At 33.6% G+C, this 14631-nt stretch overlaps 1 protein-coding gene across 3 annotated transcripts in view; it reads left to right on the top strand.

The window, feature by feature from the left end:
* The window catches only part of LIN52 (lin-52 DREAM MuvB core complex component), a 101226-nt gene that overhangs the window by 19088 nt on the left and 67507 nt on the right, over window positions 1-14631 (top strand). The window contains exon 6 of one of the 3 annotated variants that reach the window (XR_012478201.1): window positions 5664-10231. The exons of the other annotated variants lie outside the window; for them this stretch is intronic. The gene's annotated coding sequence lies outside the window, so the exon portion shown is untranslated. The remainder of the gene's footprint in view (window positions 1-5663; window positions 10232-14631) is intronic. 3 annotated transcript variants of the gene reach the window in all.

Raw genomic sequence — 14631 nt, 5'->3', positions numbered from 1 at the left:
TTGGCATATATTTGTTGGTTATTATTTGAAGGAAATTTATTCATTTCCAAAGATGGATCATTCAAAAGTGGGGGGGGGGGCTGGAAGGGTAGATGGGTATAAAAATGTTATTACTTTACTTGTTTAAAAAAAAGTCACCAAGCTAGACAAAGTTAGTTTAAAGACACTCTCTTGGCAGTACTTTGTCCCAAATATCTAATGACACATTTTTCCTTTCTTAGGATCATTAGTTTAGACCGTAGTAGGTTTTCATACTATAGTCAGTATATGACATATTATTTGGGAAGTCATGCAAATGAAATATTATAAAAATGCAGAGTTCCCTTTAGTTTCATGTGGAAATATTTTTTATAAAAACAAATAATGAAATATAGTTTAATTATTTTGTAACTTTGAACAGAACGTACTCTTAATTTCCTCATTTATAAGATGAGGTAGTGGGATTGAAGGTTGGGTGAGGATTGAATTAAATAATGTCTAATTTGTCTAGATAATTCTTTAAAGCTGGAAATTAACATTTTACTCTATGGATTTTATTTTTAAGATTTTTTTATGTAAAATTAGTATATCAGGATTATTCTTTCCCCCTATTGTTAATATACAAAGTGATGAGTTTTTCAGAGCTCAAAAGAAACAATTCAGTTCTTATTATACCATTCAGTTTCAGAAAAGAACTGAGATGAAAAAGTACTGTGAATGATATGTGAAAGCAAGATTTTTTAATAGATTATATAAAGTAGCTTCAGTTTTAAATTCTTAGTTGTACTTTTAGAAGGGAGAAGGAAGAAGAAAGCAAAAAATCATTTGGGTTAGATTTAGTTAATTAATAAATTGTTCACTGCTTCATAACTTTTCGGGCTGGTTCTGGGGTTTATTAATATGGGGAACTCCTAGTGAGGATACTTTCTTTATCAACGCAGATCTGCAATTTAAGATCTTAGAGAGTTGCCTGGGTTACTAAGAAGTTAAGTATTTGCCTAGATTCACATAGTTGATATTTGTCAGAGGTAGGACTTTAACCCAGGTTTCCCTGACTCAGACTTCAACTTTCAACCAGCTCAGTTATGTAAATGACGAATATGGAATATTTTCTATTATTTTACATAAATGCATAATTGTGAAGTACCCAAGAAACAGAGAGTCAATCCTTCTGGAGATATTTTTTAACTCTTTTTTACTTTAAATCTCCTTACTCTTTAATGAGAACTTAATAACTTTATGTATAATTGATTAGTATATTCAAGAGCAAATCATTAGCATTAAGTTCCCACTCTATTTCAGGAATACATATACCAAGATGAGATAGTCTCTGCCCTCAGCAAGCTTGAGGGTGAATGTTAGTTCATCATTTTTCCAATTTTTTCCTTCCTTGTATCTTCTTTGGATGGTGATTTATTTTACTAACAGAATGCAAATTTTAATAAAAAGGAATATTAAGTTGGTTACAACTTTAGGACAAATATTTTGTTGATTAGCAAAATATTCTTTCATAAGCAAAAGTTGTGCAAGAAACTTTGCGGTTTTTATTTTTAATTGACTGCTGATACCATTGAATTGTCAGATAAGTGAAAAGTGTTGGGGTATCAAATGGAAACACCAATCCTCAATTTCTTCTTAGTTCTTTACACTGTAGAAGAGGCTATAGATGGAATCTGGGTGCAAGTAAGAAGAAAGAAGCATCACAAATGATAATAAAGTTCCTCTAGCAAAGTCTTTTTTTGGTAAAACACAATGGGTGGGGGCGGCTAGGTGGCATAGTGGATAAAGCACTGGCCTTAGAGTCAGGAGTACCTGGGTTCAAATCCGGTCTCAGACACTTAATAATTACCTAGCTGTGTGGCCTTGGGCAAGCCACTTAACCCCATTTGCCTTGCCAAAAAAAAAAAAACCAAACAAAACACAATGGGTGCCTTATTATTAAATTGCACATTCTGAAAGGAAAAATTGAGAGATTTAGGAATTTCTATAAACAGTATCCTGGGTTGGTAAATGTCTAATGTAAAAATTCAATGTCCAGCCCAATATTTTTTCATGTAATATGCACTTAAATGTTTTGATTAAATTTAATTGATCAAGGTCTAATAAGAGCTAATGGTGAATATGGAAGAGGGTAATTTGAGGAGTACAATAGAAAGAAAAAGAAATGGAATATTTTAGAAAGAACTCTTTTGAGTTCTATATTTAAATCTAGAATTGGTGTTTAGAAAAGGGAGAATATGAGTGAAGGATTCAGCCTAAGAATTTGCCTATGTAAAAGTAATGATTGAACTTGAGAAATCAATTGATGACTTGGTGATAAGGATGCAAAAGGGGAAGAACTAAAATGACATTTCTCATTCAGCACTTAAAATGATCAGTGGCCTTTGTTGTTTTTGGCCTAGTGAGGGTGCCTACCAATGCCATAACTTCTTACATAAATATCTACTGGCAGGACTTAGGCTGAATAAATTCTTCCTCTCCATTTTCTGAAACAGTAAGTCTACAAACTCATTGATTTATTGAATAAAATAAATTTTTAAAAATATACTTTCTGTTTGTAAGTGTTTTTCTTGTTTATATATGGTCAAATTGGTACAGGATAGAATCATCTTTAAGTGACCTATGCAACTTTGACCAGAAGTTGTCAGATGAGTGAGTACAGGGTCTTTCATTTGGTTTATAAAATAAAAGTACCCCAAACTAGAAATTTTATTTGGCAATCCAGTGTGCACTTAATTACTTTAATTTTGAGCTAAGAAGGAAGAGAAAAGCAAGCAATTGTTGTATTAAAAAAGGGTCTTGTCAAAGAGACCTTCGAGCTATTTAGGTTGATTCTCCACAAGGTGGCTCAGAAATTCTGTTTTTTCAATACAGTCTGAAGACTTGATAAGTAATTTGTGCTAGCTAAACTCACAAGACTGTTAAACTTGAATGAAAGTTTTTGAATTTAATGTGAGGGATTTGACTGCTGAGTGGGCCTAGATTCTCCTATAAACTGGACAGTATATTTTTTTTCCAATAGAAAAAACTATTTCGAAAACCAAATTAGTAAGCTATTAGGAAGCTATTAGTAATTAGGAAATTAAGATGCTATTTAGTAATCCTACAATTTAAAAAAAGGAATTTGGATAATTTTAATGGATATTGCCTTGAATTCATTGTAGAGAACATGCTTGGAATGAATTTTTTTTTTTGCACTTTCTTCTTTAAATGGTACTATCATATTTTTATCTATCCTTATTCATGGAGTGATTAGGAGAAAAAGGGAACAACACATGTAAGCAAAATTTTGGTCATTATAGTAGAAAGCAATTATTAGTTGTAAGACTTTGGGGAATATTTCCAAAGCCATTGATTTCATTTGGGTTATTAATGACTTAGATTAGACTTATCCTTATAGGGCTACATAATTTGTTGAAATTATTGGAGACACTGGAGACATTGATACTTTAACTAGATTTTTTTTCTTATACATATTTGAATCCATTAAAGGAAGTAGTTTTGAAAGGAGCAATGGTTTTTTCCAACACAAGAAAATATAAAATGCTATTTAGTGCTTCAACTTGTAAAACAAGCCTGGACCAAATCAACAAGAATAAGGTTAACTATAGAAAAAAGAATGAAAAATAGAATTCCTAAAGGTGTCTAAGAGGGGAATCTTAACTAGGTATATCTTTCTGATTGTGTTTATAGGGAAACATTTTTTTTTGTGATAATGCATAAATTTTTAGTGGCAAGTTCCGAAAAAACTGTTTCTCTTTTGAGTTATGAACTTTCTTTAGGAATGTAACTATGATTAATGTTAGGCATATGGCTAGAGTCTAGATGCAAAACATGTTACTTGCATGATTGTTGGTATCATTGTATATATTTTGAGAATAAGTCAAAATACAATTTTCTAAGAAGAGATTTCTGAAAAGCTCTGAGGCAGGGAATCATATCTTAGCTGTATAAGAGACAAAGAACTTAAGTTTATCTACTGTGGAGAAGGAAACACTACTGGGAAGATGGAATGTTTTATTATGGTTAAATGATGCGTAGTTTTACATTTTTAAAATCTTTGGTAAAATTAATCTGTAGAAATGCTCATATGATATGATAGTTCAATGCTGTTTCCATTTTTTTAAATAGTTGAGAAAAATATGTACTAGTAGAGATATGATTTCCAAGGTCTAATCTACTAGAGGAAAAAACCAAAAACAACAACAGATCTAGAAGTTAGAATATTTAGGTTCTAATCTTGACTCTTCTACTTCCTATGTGACTTAAGGCTAATCACTTTTCTGTGCCTCAGTTTCCTAATCTCTAAAATAACTAAAATGTTCAATGTAAGAAAATTATGAAAGTCACTTGACAAGTTTTTATTTAATATAGTATCTTTGTTGTTATTATTATTATCAATATAATGATATCAGAATGGGGCTTTAGTGCAGTATGGGCCTAGTTAATAGAGTTAGTTGTCTTGGCTGATGTCCAGTCTAATTAGGTTTGGAGAATTTCATTCAGGAAGTTGATCACTAGGTGACACAAATTGTGTAAAATGGAAAACTGTAGAGCAAAGAGGAGTTGAATAGAGAGCCCAAACATTTCAAACAAGGATCTTTCAAATATTGAATTACAAATGTAATACTTTATTGTGTGCACATGAGCCAGGTCGAGTCTTTGAAGACTTGCAGTCTGATGTTCTTTCTATTGTTAATCTATTATTTTACTGTTGTCAGTATGAGTCTTCTCCAGTTCATAGTATTGTGTAAATGAATACTGAAAAGAATAATTGAAGACTGGATCCCATTTCTACTAACTTTCCGTGTCCTTAGGTAACTCAGTTTGCTCTTCTTGATTTGTTTTCTCATCTATAAAATTTTGGATTGGGTTAGATGAACTCAACCTACTTCCTGGTTCAAATACTTTCTCATTTGAAGAAAGCGTTATTACCTGTAAATTTTTTGGTTTCTCTCTCATTTAATTTTCTGAGTGTACACACACACACACACACACACACACACACACACACACACACCCTCCAGAAAATTCAGGAAGGCAGAAAATAGGCATTTTTAGTACTTTTATTTAGTTAGGGGGTCAGCTTTTTTGGGGGGGAGTGGTCCTGGTCCTATGAATTTTTTTTTTTTGTTCAGTCCTATGAATTCATTGAGGAGGTAGGTAGCACAGTGGATAGAGGCATGTACGCTTGGGATTAGGAAACTTCATCTTTATGAGTTCAAATCAGGACTTAGACAATTAACTAGCTGTGTGACTCTGGGCAAACTCACTTAACCCTGCTTGTCTCAATTTTCTCATCTGTAAAATGAATTGGAGAAGGAAATGAAAAACCATTACAGTGTTTTTGCCAAGAAACCCCCAAGTGGGGTCATGAAGAATCAGACATGACTGAATAACAAATAAATTCATTAGTTATTGAGAACTTCCAGAGTGAAGGACACCCATCATGGTAGTCTGGTACTTTTATTTGTTTCACATCCTTTTTCTTAGATTGTAAACTTTGGGAAGATAAGGACCAAACATTATGTAATATTTGACTTTGTCCCAGAGCCTAGCAAAATGTTTTTTCACATAGTAATTACTTAGTAGGATAGCAGTTCAAATCCAATTTCAGATATTTGACTCTTACTAGCTTTGTGATCTTGGCCAAGGCCACTTAACCCTGATTGTCTCTCATCCAGGACCATCTCCAATCATCCTGATTCATATCTGGTCACTGGATCAAGATGGCTCTGGAGGAGAAAGTGAGTCTGGTGATTTAGCACAGCCCTCCTCACTCAAATCCAATTCACGTGCTTGTCATGGCTTTACCTCCTTGATGTTGTGGTCTTTGAAAATAAAGGACAAATATTATTTGGAATTGAATTGAATTATCTGATAAAAAAAAAACATCTGAATCTATAGCTGATGATTGTAATTTTTGATTGGTTTCAGGTTTTAAGCCATAGGGATGTAAAATGTTGACTTGCCACTTTTCTTTGCTCTCCCCCCAGATCTCCCCCCCCCCCCCCGTCTCTCTCTCTCTCTCTCTCTCTCTCTCTCTCTCTCTCTCTGTAAATAAAGCTCTGTAAAGCTTTATTGCATGTCATGTTGGGCTCAGTCGTGTACAATTAGCAGAGTCTGTTTTCATCTTTCCTGCTTCTCAGATTGGTTTGGGATGATTGTTGATGGTGTTTGTGTTGAGCTTGTTATATTTCTTGTTTCAATTACATTTTTTAAAAAAAGTCTTAGATTTCTCTTTCACAATGGATTTATAACAGCATACCCAACAGTTGTGTCTTGTCTCTTATTAGTCTTTACTAGTGGCAATCTGTTAAACCTCATTAGTTTAGGGATAGACAGTATTACTTATGTGGTTTGTTTTTCCTATGCTGAATCCTTACAGAAAGTGACATTTGTTTTATGGCTGAGAATTTCTCTTTCTTTTCTTTCCTTCTTCCCTCCCTCCTTCCTTTCCTTCCTTCCTTCCTTCCTTCCTTCCTTCCTTCCTTCCTTCCTTCCTTGCATTTCAAAAACGCAAGAGTTGCCATAATAATGAATGCTTAAGTGTAGACAGACAAGGAAATTAGACTAAAAAGGCATCATACATAGTTTTAAAAAAAATACTAAAAGTTGACATAAACATGGTGCAAAAACTAAGTTCTTAAAATAAATCAGACAATTTGTAAGACAGTAACACTGATAATATAAAATTCAAAGGAGAATATGAGAAAGGAAAATGTAAAACTGAATGAATTGTTGGATACACCAGATTTGACTACATCAAGTTATACCTTTTGAAGAAGAATATTAAAGAATATATTTATTTATAAACATCCTATGGTACTTTTATAAAAATGATAATGTTCTATGACATAAAGGAATGATAAATGGAAAAAGGCAGATATAATAAATATATATATTTCTAGACTATAACATTAAAGAATAAAGAACAAAATGGAAACTAAGTAATGATATCCTAAATAAGAATAAGATCACAAAACAAATCATAGAAACATAATAATTATGTCAAAAGTAATGGTAACAGTGAAATAATATACCAAAAATTTTGAAATGCAGCTAAAATAGTCCTTACAGGAAATTTTAATATGAAATACAAAAAGAGAAGATCAATAAGCCAAATGCAATTTAAAAATAAAAGAAAATGGGGCAGCTAGGTGGTGCAGTGGATAGAGCACCGGCCCTGGAGTCAGGAGTACCTGGGTTCAAATCCAGTCTCAGACACTTAATAATTACCTAGCTGTGTGACCTTGGGCAAGCCACTTAACCCTGTTTGCCTTGAAAAAACTTAAAAAAAACCTTATTAGATATTACTGTTTGCAATTATAGGCTAATAAAACTGAAAATTCAAAAGAATTTGATAAATACTTACCCAAAAAATCAAATATTCAAACATGAAAAAAAGTATTAATCTTAAGCAAACCTAATCTTGGAACAATATATTGAGAAAGCCATAAATGAATTATCAAAGGGAAAAAATTGCTCTGCTAAATTATTTTATAAAGAATTCTGTCAAAAATTTGAAGAGCTTGACACATGCTATAAAAATTTTTCTAGAAAGTACTTTAATAAACCATTTCTATGAGACAGCTATGGTTTCAGTGACACAAAACAAAGTGAATTTTATATTAATTTTAGGAATGAATGTTTTAAATAGGATCCCAAATCTTGTTAGATTTCTTTTAATTTCTGGTAATTCAACCAGGTAAAAATCTCAGTTGTACTGTCATGTTGCCCACATCTCAGCCCGTTCATAAGGTTAGCATTAAAATTTTGTCAAAATCTCTGTTGAAATATGTATATACACTCTATTGTAACAGATTGGTATAGAGGAACAAGTACAATATTTGGACTCCGAGGTCCTGGTTCAGATCCCATCTCTGCTACATAGTACTTGTGTATTAAGCAAATTGATTTCATTTTGTGGGCCTCATCTGGTCAAATAAGGGAATTAGAGTAGATGATCTTTAAGATCCCTTCAAGCTATAAATGTTGAATCCTATATTTCCTGATGTGCCAAACACGTGAAAAATAGGAAATGTTAGCATGCCACAAGAAGTTAGTGATAATACAAAGTGTTGTTCCCAATAAAGCCATGGTAGAGAAACATTTTACTTTCTTTTTTTTAAGGTTTTTTTTTTGCAAGGCAATGGGGTTAAGTGGCTTGCCCAAGGCCACATAGCTAAGTAATTATTAAGTGTCTGAGGCCGGATTTGAACTCAGGTACTCCTGACTGCAGGGCCGGTGCTCTATCCACTGTGCCACCTAGCCGCCCCTAACATTTTACTTTCTAAATGCTAACATAAACCTTTCATTAATTTTGCCAGCAATCAAAATCAACTCTCTAGCCAACATTTTAAAAACCCTGTTCTCATTTTGAAAATTAAGCAGTTTCCAGTTTCTTGTTCTACAGCACCTGTCCCCTTCACCTGACTTTTCAGAGATTACTGATGGGCTCCGTAAACCTATCCACCAGTTCTTTTAGTTCCTGGGAAGATAGTATTATTTCCCCCAATTAGAGTGTGAGCTCAGTTAATTCAGATTGTCTTGTTTTTAGCAGGGTGCTTGGTAATAAGGGCTTAGTAAATTTTCTTATTTCATTCAGATTCATATTTAGAATAAATTTCAGTATTTCCCAAGTTATACTAAGGATGAAGGAAAACAAGATTTTTTTTCAGAGACAAGCTTCAGCATTTTTTATATTTTTTTAATTTTTACTTTTTTTAAAAATTCGCTTCCACTTTTCCATGTCTTCCCCTCATTAAGAAGTCAACATTCATTTACATTAATCTTAAAAAATATAGACATAGAAATATCCTTCTTTAATATGATCAAAAATATTTAAAATTTTAAAACTAACATTCGCTGCATCAGAGAAAATAATAACACTTGTCATTTAATCAGGTAGAGATTTCATGAAAAGATGAACTTTCTACCCCTAATTTTTTGGCATAATTCTAGATATGATAGTTGTTGCATTGTAACAAGAAAACAAAGTCAAATATATAAATATTGGTAATATTTGAGACAATAAGGAGCAACTAGGTGGCACAGTGGATACAGCACCATCCCTGGAGTCAGGAGGACCTAAGTTCAAATCCTGGTCTCAGACATTTAATAATTATCTAGCTGTGTGACTTGGGGCAAGTTACTTAAACCCATTGCCCTGCAAACACACACAAAAAATATTTGAGACAATAGTTACAACAAAGTTGCTGGAAAATAGATTGATAAAAATCATCAGCATTTCTATACTGTACCAATAATACCAGGGGAAAAAGCCAGTAAGATAAGTTCTATTAAAAAGATACACATAATACTTGGGAATTAGCTTACTAAGACATACATATGATTTATATAACTTTTAACCATAAAATATACTTTACAGCAATAAAGGGAGACAAATAATTCAAAAATATTCACTACTCAAGGTTGGACTGTGCCAATTTGATAAAAATGACAATACTGTCTGAAGTATTTAGTGCTAATCAAATCACAAAATCACAAGATTTAGTTTTAATCAAATTAGAAGTAGTGAAAATAAAAGTTACTGAAAGTAAAGTAACAAAGTACATTTACATAGCATTTTAAGATTTGTAAAGAATTTCACAAATGGTTCTCATTCGGTCTTCACAAATCTGTGAGGGGGATATTATTATAATCTAAAATTCAGATGAGGAGGAGTAATTCTGGCAGATAGAGGCAAGAATTGAAAAGTCTGGAATGCCACGAGTAAATGAGAAAAAGTGCAAATGAAGGGGACTTAGTATTACCAGGATTTAAAATGAAGTAGAAATCATCAAAAACTATTTGGTACTAGTAAAATAACAAACCAATCAATTGAAAAGCAGATCTGTGGAACATACACACTATAAGCAAGATGGTTGGCTCTTATCTTTTGTTATCAAAGAAGACCAAAAAGACATGACTATGTTTGAGACAAATTGCAGTGTGTCCAGTTGTGGCTGATCAGACCAATAACAGCTCAGAATGCTCTACCACAGGTCAGGCACAAATAGTAGATACTAAGACAGTAAATAGTTGGAGTTTGATTAAATTACTTATTTTTATTTATTTTCTCAATTATATGTAGAGAGAATTTTCAATATTCATTTTTGTAAAGTTTTCTCCCTCCCATCCTTCTGCCTTCCACTCTAGGGTTATATGTGTACATAGGTTTTTTTTTTTTTTTTTTAGGTTTTTGCAAGGCAGATGGGGTTAAGTGGCTTGCCCAAGACCACACAGCTAGGTAATTATTAAGTGGCTGAGACCGGATTTGAACCCAGGTACTTCTGACTCCAGGGCCGGAGCTTTATCCACTGCACCACCTAACCGCCCCATGTACATAGGTTTTATGTATAGGTTATACATGTACGATCATGTCCCACATATTTCCATATTGGTCAGAATAAAAGAATCAGAACAAAAAGAGAAAAATCATGAGACAGGAAAAGAAAAAGGTAAAATTAAAAAAGGAGAAGATAATATGCTGATCCACATTCAGATTCCATAGTTTTTTTTCTCTAGATGTGGATGGCATCTTCCTTTTGCAGGTCTTTTAGAATTATCTTTGTATCACTTATGTTGGTGATGTACAGCTGAGAAAGTTGGTCCTCAGGTTGGCCCTGAGGAAGGTAAAACCAGTCCCTGCCCCCAAGGAACTCAAGTTAATTTGGTGAAAGCAACATCAAACAACTTTATACATACAAGATTTACATTGGATAAGCCCATGGTAAGCTACCCATAGTAACATTGGAGAGAGGGAAGGGAAGAGAAAGGCCTTGTGCAGATTTGAGTTGAGTTCTAAAGAAAGTGAAGTCAGGGGGCAGAGGTGAGGATGAAGAGTTTTCCAGACAAGGGAACAAAGTCGGAAGATGGAATGTTACATGAGAGGAACAGCAAGAAAGACAGTGTCACTGGATTATAGAATTCATGTAGGTATAAGAAGCCAAGCCAAATAGAGGAGTTTGTATTTGTTCCTGGAGGCAATAGGGAGCCACTGTAATCTATTAGGTTGGGTGAGAGATTAGATCTCTGCTTTAGGAAGATATCTTTGGCAATTTGATGCACTAGAGAGGGGAGAGGCTTGAGGCAGAGAGGCTAACCAGAAGGCTATTTTGATAATCCACAGTGATGTGATGAAGGCCTGTATTAGGGAGGTAATTTTGTTCTTATTTTGCTCTTTAATAGTTTGCATACATCTTTCCATGTTTCTCTGTATGTGAACTACTAAAGAGAGAAATATAAAAACTATTAGCATGATGTACATAATAGCTAATTTAAATGAAAAGGTTAACAATTGTGAATTGAACTCTTGAATAATAGAAAATCTAATGAAGATGTTGGAGAATAAATAATGAAACATACCTTTTACCTCATGGCAGAGAAGTGGGGCTTTATTATGATAGAATGTTGTGTATTCTCAAATGAGGTCACCATTACTGGCCTTTTTTGCAATAACTTTTAATTTGTCACAAAAATAAGGATTCAGTTACAAGGTGAGAAAGAATTGAAATGATTGTGTTGTAAAGACAAAAGGCATCAATGAAATATAATTTGTAGGAGATCATTTGGATATGATATTAAGGCTAGTGTATGAGGTAGATTTTTATGAAGACATCATTTTCCCCCTAACTTCAGGTATCTATTGCAGGAAGTAGAGAATTTAAGATGTGGTAAATTTAATATTAATACTTCATCAGACATTAAAACAGTACTACTCTGGACAAAGTCTGAGTTCTCTGGCTGCAAACGAATTATTAATCCAATTCACTACTGAAAAACAAGTATCACAGAGAAGCAATTTTTTTTCAAGTTACATATATAGTAGTCCTTTGAAATCTCCTTTGGAATGGTGACAAGAGGTAAAATGAAACTTTGAGAATGGTTATTTATTAGGGAACACGAAACCTCAAATTTCATTCAGCCATTGTAGCTCTACTTTCTCATTTTAATGCCCACATCCACAGTAGAGATGGTAAAAAATGTCTCTTCACCTACTGCCATCTCTGTAGGTGTAGGACATCACCTTTCTGTTTATCGCATGTTGCAATTTAGCTTGTTTACAGACAGGATTGCTCTGTGAGCGCTTCCCAATGGAGGGGTGTATGTCTAGAATCATAGTAGCAACCAGAAACAGCATTCACACATGACCTGTGAATTAGCTAATTTTGACATGCAGTTTAGTTAAGAAATGATTACAGCCTGAGAAGTCATGACCTCAACTTTTCATCAGCTCCATTGGATTGTGCCTCAGTTTGGAAATGAAGAAGGTATAGGGGAAGTTTTAATTGTACCTGTGTGATTTATCCCTAGTCAGCTCTTTAATTTCTTCTGGCTGTCTGAGGTTTCCGACATGCTGTAAATTTCCCCAACTTTTTCATTATCTGCAATTTCTTTATGACTCGTGAATCGGAGTGGAGAGAGAGTGTGGATTTACAGCGGAGATAAACATGTCCATAAAGTCTGTATCTGTGTCAGTAATTGTACTGCTGTCAGTGACTGTCCTGTTTTACAGGCCTCTCTTGGGAAAGGAACAGGCTTCACTACCAGTCGCGATGGAGAGCTTGCTTTTATTTGCATTAACTTTCCAGGAGATTAGGTTGGAATGGTTGGGATGGAAATTGAGACAGGACCTTGGCCTCTTGTTTTTTTCTGGATGAATGACTGACTAGAGTAGCCAAGTTTTGGGGAAAAAAATAAGTTCAGATTATATTCACAACCTCCTAAATGGAAGTGCTGTTGTTATTATTGACATACTTGTAAAAGTCTTTTTATTTCAAAGTACATGACTATAGTTTCTTCTCTTTTCTACCCTTGTAAATAATTAGACTTGGGATCATGTTGACTAGTATTTTTTATCTTAGGGTTCCAGTGCATGACTTCTCCTTTCATTTGCAGCCAGAGAACTCAGACTTTGTCCAGAGTAGTACTGTTTTAATGTCTGATGAAGTATTAATATTAAATTTACCACATCTTAAATTCTCTACTTCCTGAAAAAAATTGTATTAATGTGATTTTTGGTAGAAAATAAGGAAAGCATTTTCAGTTATTAAAATGATTTTTCAGTGATCTAGGTTTAAAGATTTTTATATTTTACAAGTTCTCCTGCCTGATATTTTTGGTCTCTTATACTGACTTCCTTAAGATGGATTGTGTTGGTTCACCTTAAAATAGATATTCCCCAAGTTTCTGTCAGTGGCTGTCTGTGCTCTCCCTTGACAACATCATTTGCTACCATAACTTCACAAGCTTCCTTTAGACTAATGACTCCTAATTCTGCATCTTTGACCCTGACCACTCTGCTAGGCATCTGACCCACATTTCCATCTGCTTAAAGAACATCAGCACCTGAATATTGCATCAACGTATTCAACACTTAACTTAAAGTTTTTCCATCTGAACATTCTTCTTCCCAATTTCACTGTTTCTGACTTTGATCCTACTATTTACCTGGTCTCCTATGTTTGAAAGTCTTGATGTCGTGTTTTAATTTTTCCTTCTCTCTCACATTTAATACACATTTACAAAATTTGGTGCAGTCTTTCTCATTTCCACTGCCATAACTAGCACAGGCTTTCATTATTAAATACTGGTATCATTGCAGCCCCTTTGTAACAGGTCTTCCTGCTTCCAATCTCTCTCCATCCCTCATACTGTTACTAGTTTTGTCCTCTTTATGAACAGAGACTGATCATGTTACAATTCTAAAATCTTAAGTAATTCACTATTTCACTTCACATTTAGAAGTTCACGATGATTATTGTCAGAAAAGTTCATAGAGTTATTGTAAATAAACACTTAATCCTTAAAATGCTATTTATAGAAATATGAGTTTTTAACATTTATTACAGTAAATATATCATGAGATACTTGTTAAATATAATTAGAATAATAAATAATAAAGAAGTTAAGCATATAATAAGAATTTTAAACTTGCATTTAAAGCCAATCTGTGGTCACTCTACTTTTCTAACCCTATATTATACCTTTTTATGTATGCTATTTCACTCAATCAATCTATTTCCATTCTTGCCTTGTGTTTCTTTGCATTCATGCCTTTACTTATAGTATTACTAACTCTTGGAATAATTAGTCTCCTGTCTTTTGAATGCCTATCTATCCTTCAGAACTATATTCAGATGCTCTCTTTTATCAAGTCTCTTCTCATTCTTTTTCCCCTCAAACCTCCCTCCCATCCCTGTATCATGGAAAACTTTTTGCACCTTTCATGCATTTTCATGTGTAAGTTTATATTAAAATTATGTATATGCTTTGTCCCCACACTAGAGTGTCAGCTCCATGAGGGGATGAATTGTGGCTTACCTTAACCTTAGATCTCCCCTTGAACTTAACAAAATGGTCTGTAGCTAGTAAATGTCTTAATTTGCTAAATTGAAGTACTGTAAATCTTGAACTCATCAATTTTTGATTATTTGGAGACTCGTCAATCCCTTTACTTCCTTATCTGTTTTTTTGTATATTTACTGATCCTTAGCACCTCTACCAGACAGTGGACAGGGAAGATTAAAAAGGACATTAGACTGAACAACTTTACTACTTGCTTTGCCTGAAATAGTAGTGAAAGGTTTGATAAGATAATGGAATAAATTAAAATTTTGTATTACCTGTGAATTTCAAGAATGTATG

The sequence above is a fragment of the Macrotis lagotis genome, chromosome 4, assembly GCF_037893015.1.
Source record: "Macrotis lagotis isolate mMagLag1 chromosome 4, bilby.v1.9.chrom.fasta, whole genome shotgun sequence".
NCBI lineage: Eukaryota > Metazoa > Chordata > Mammalia > Peramelemorphia > Peramelidae > Macrotis > Macrotis lagotis.
Note: the sequence above shows the minus strand (reverse complement) of the source record. Positions and strands in the feature narration are given on the sequence as shown.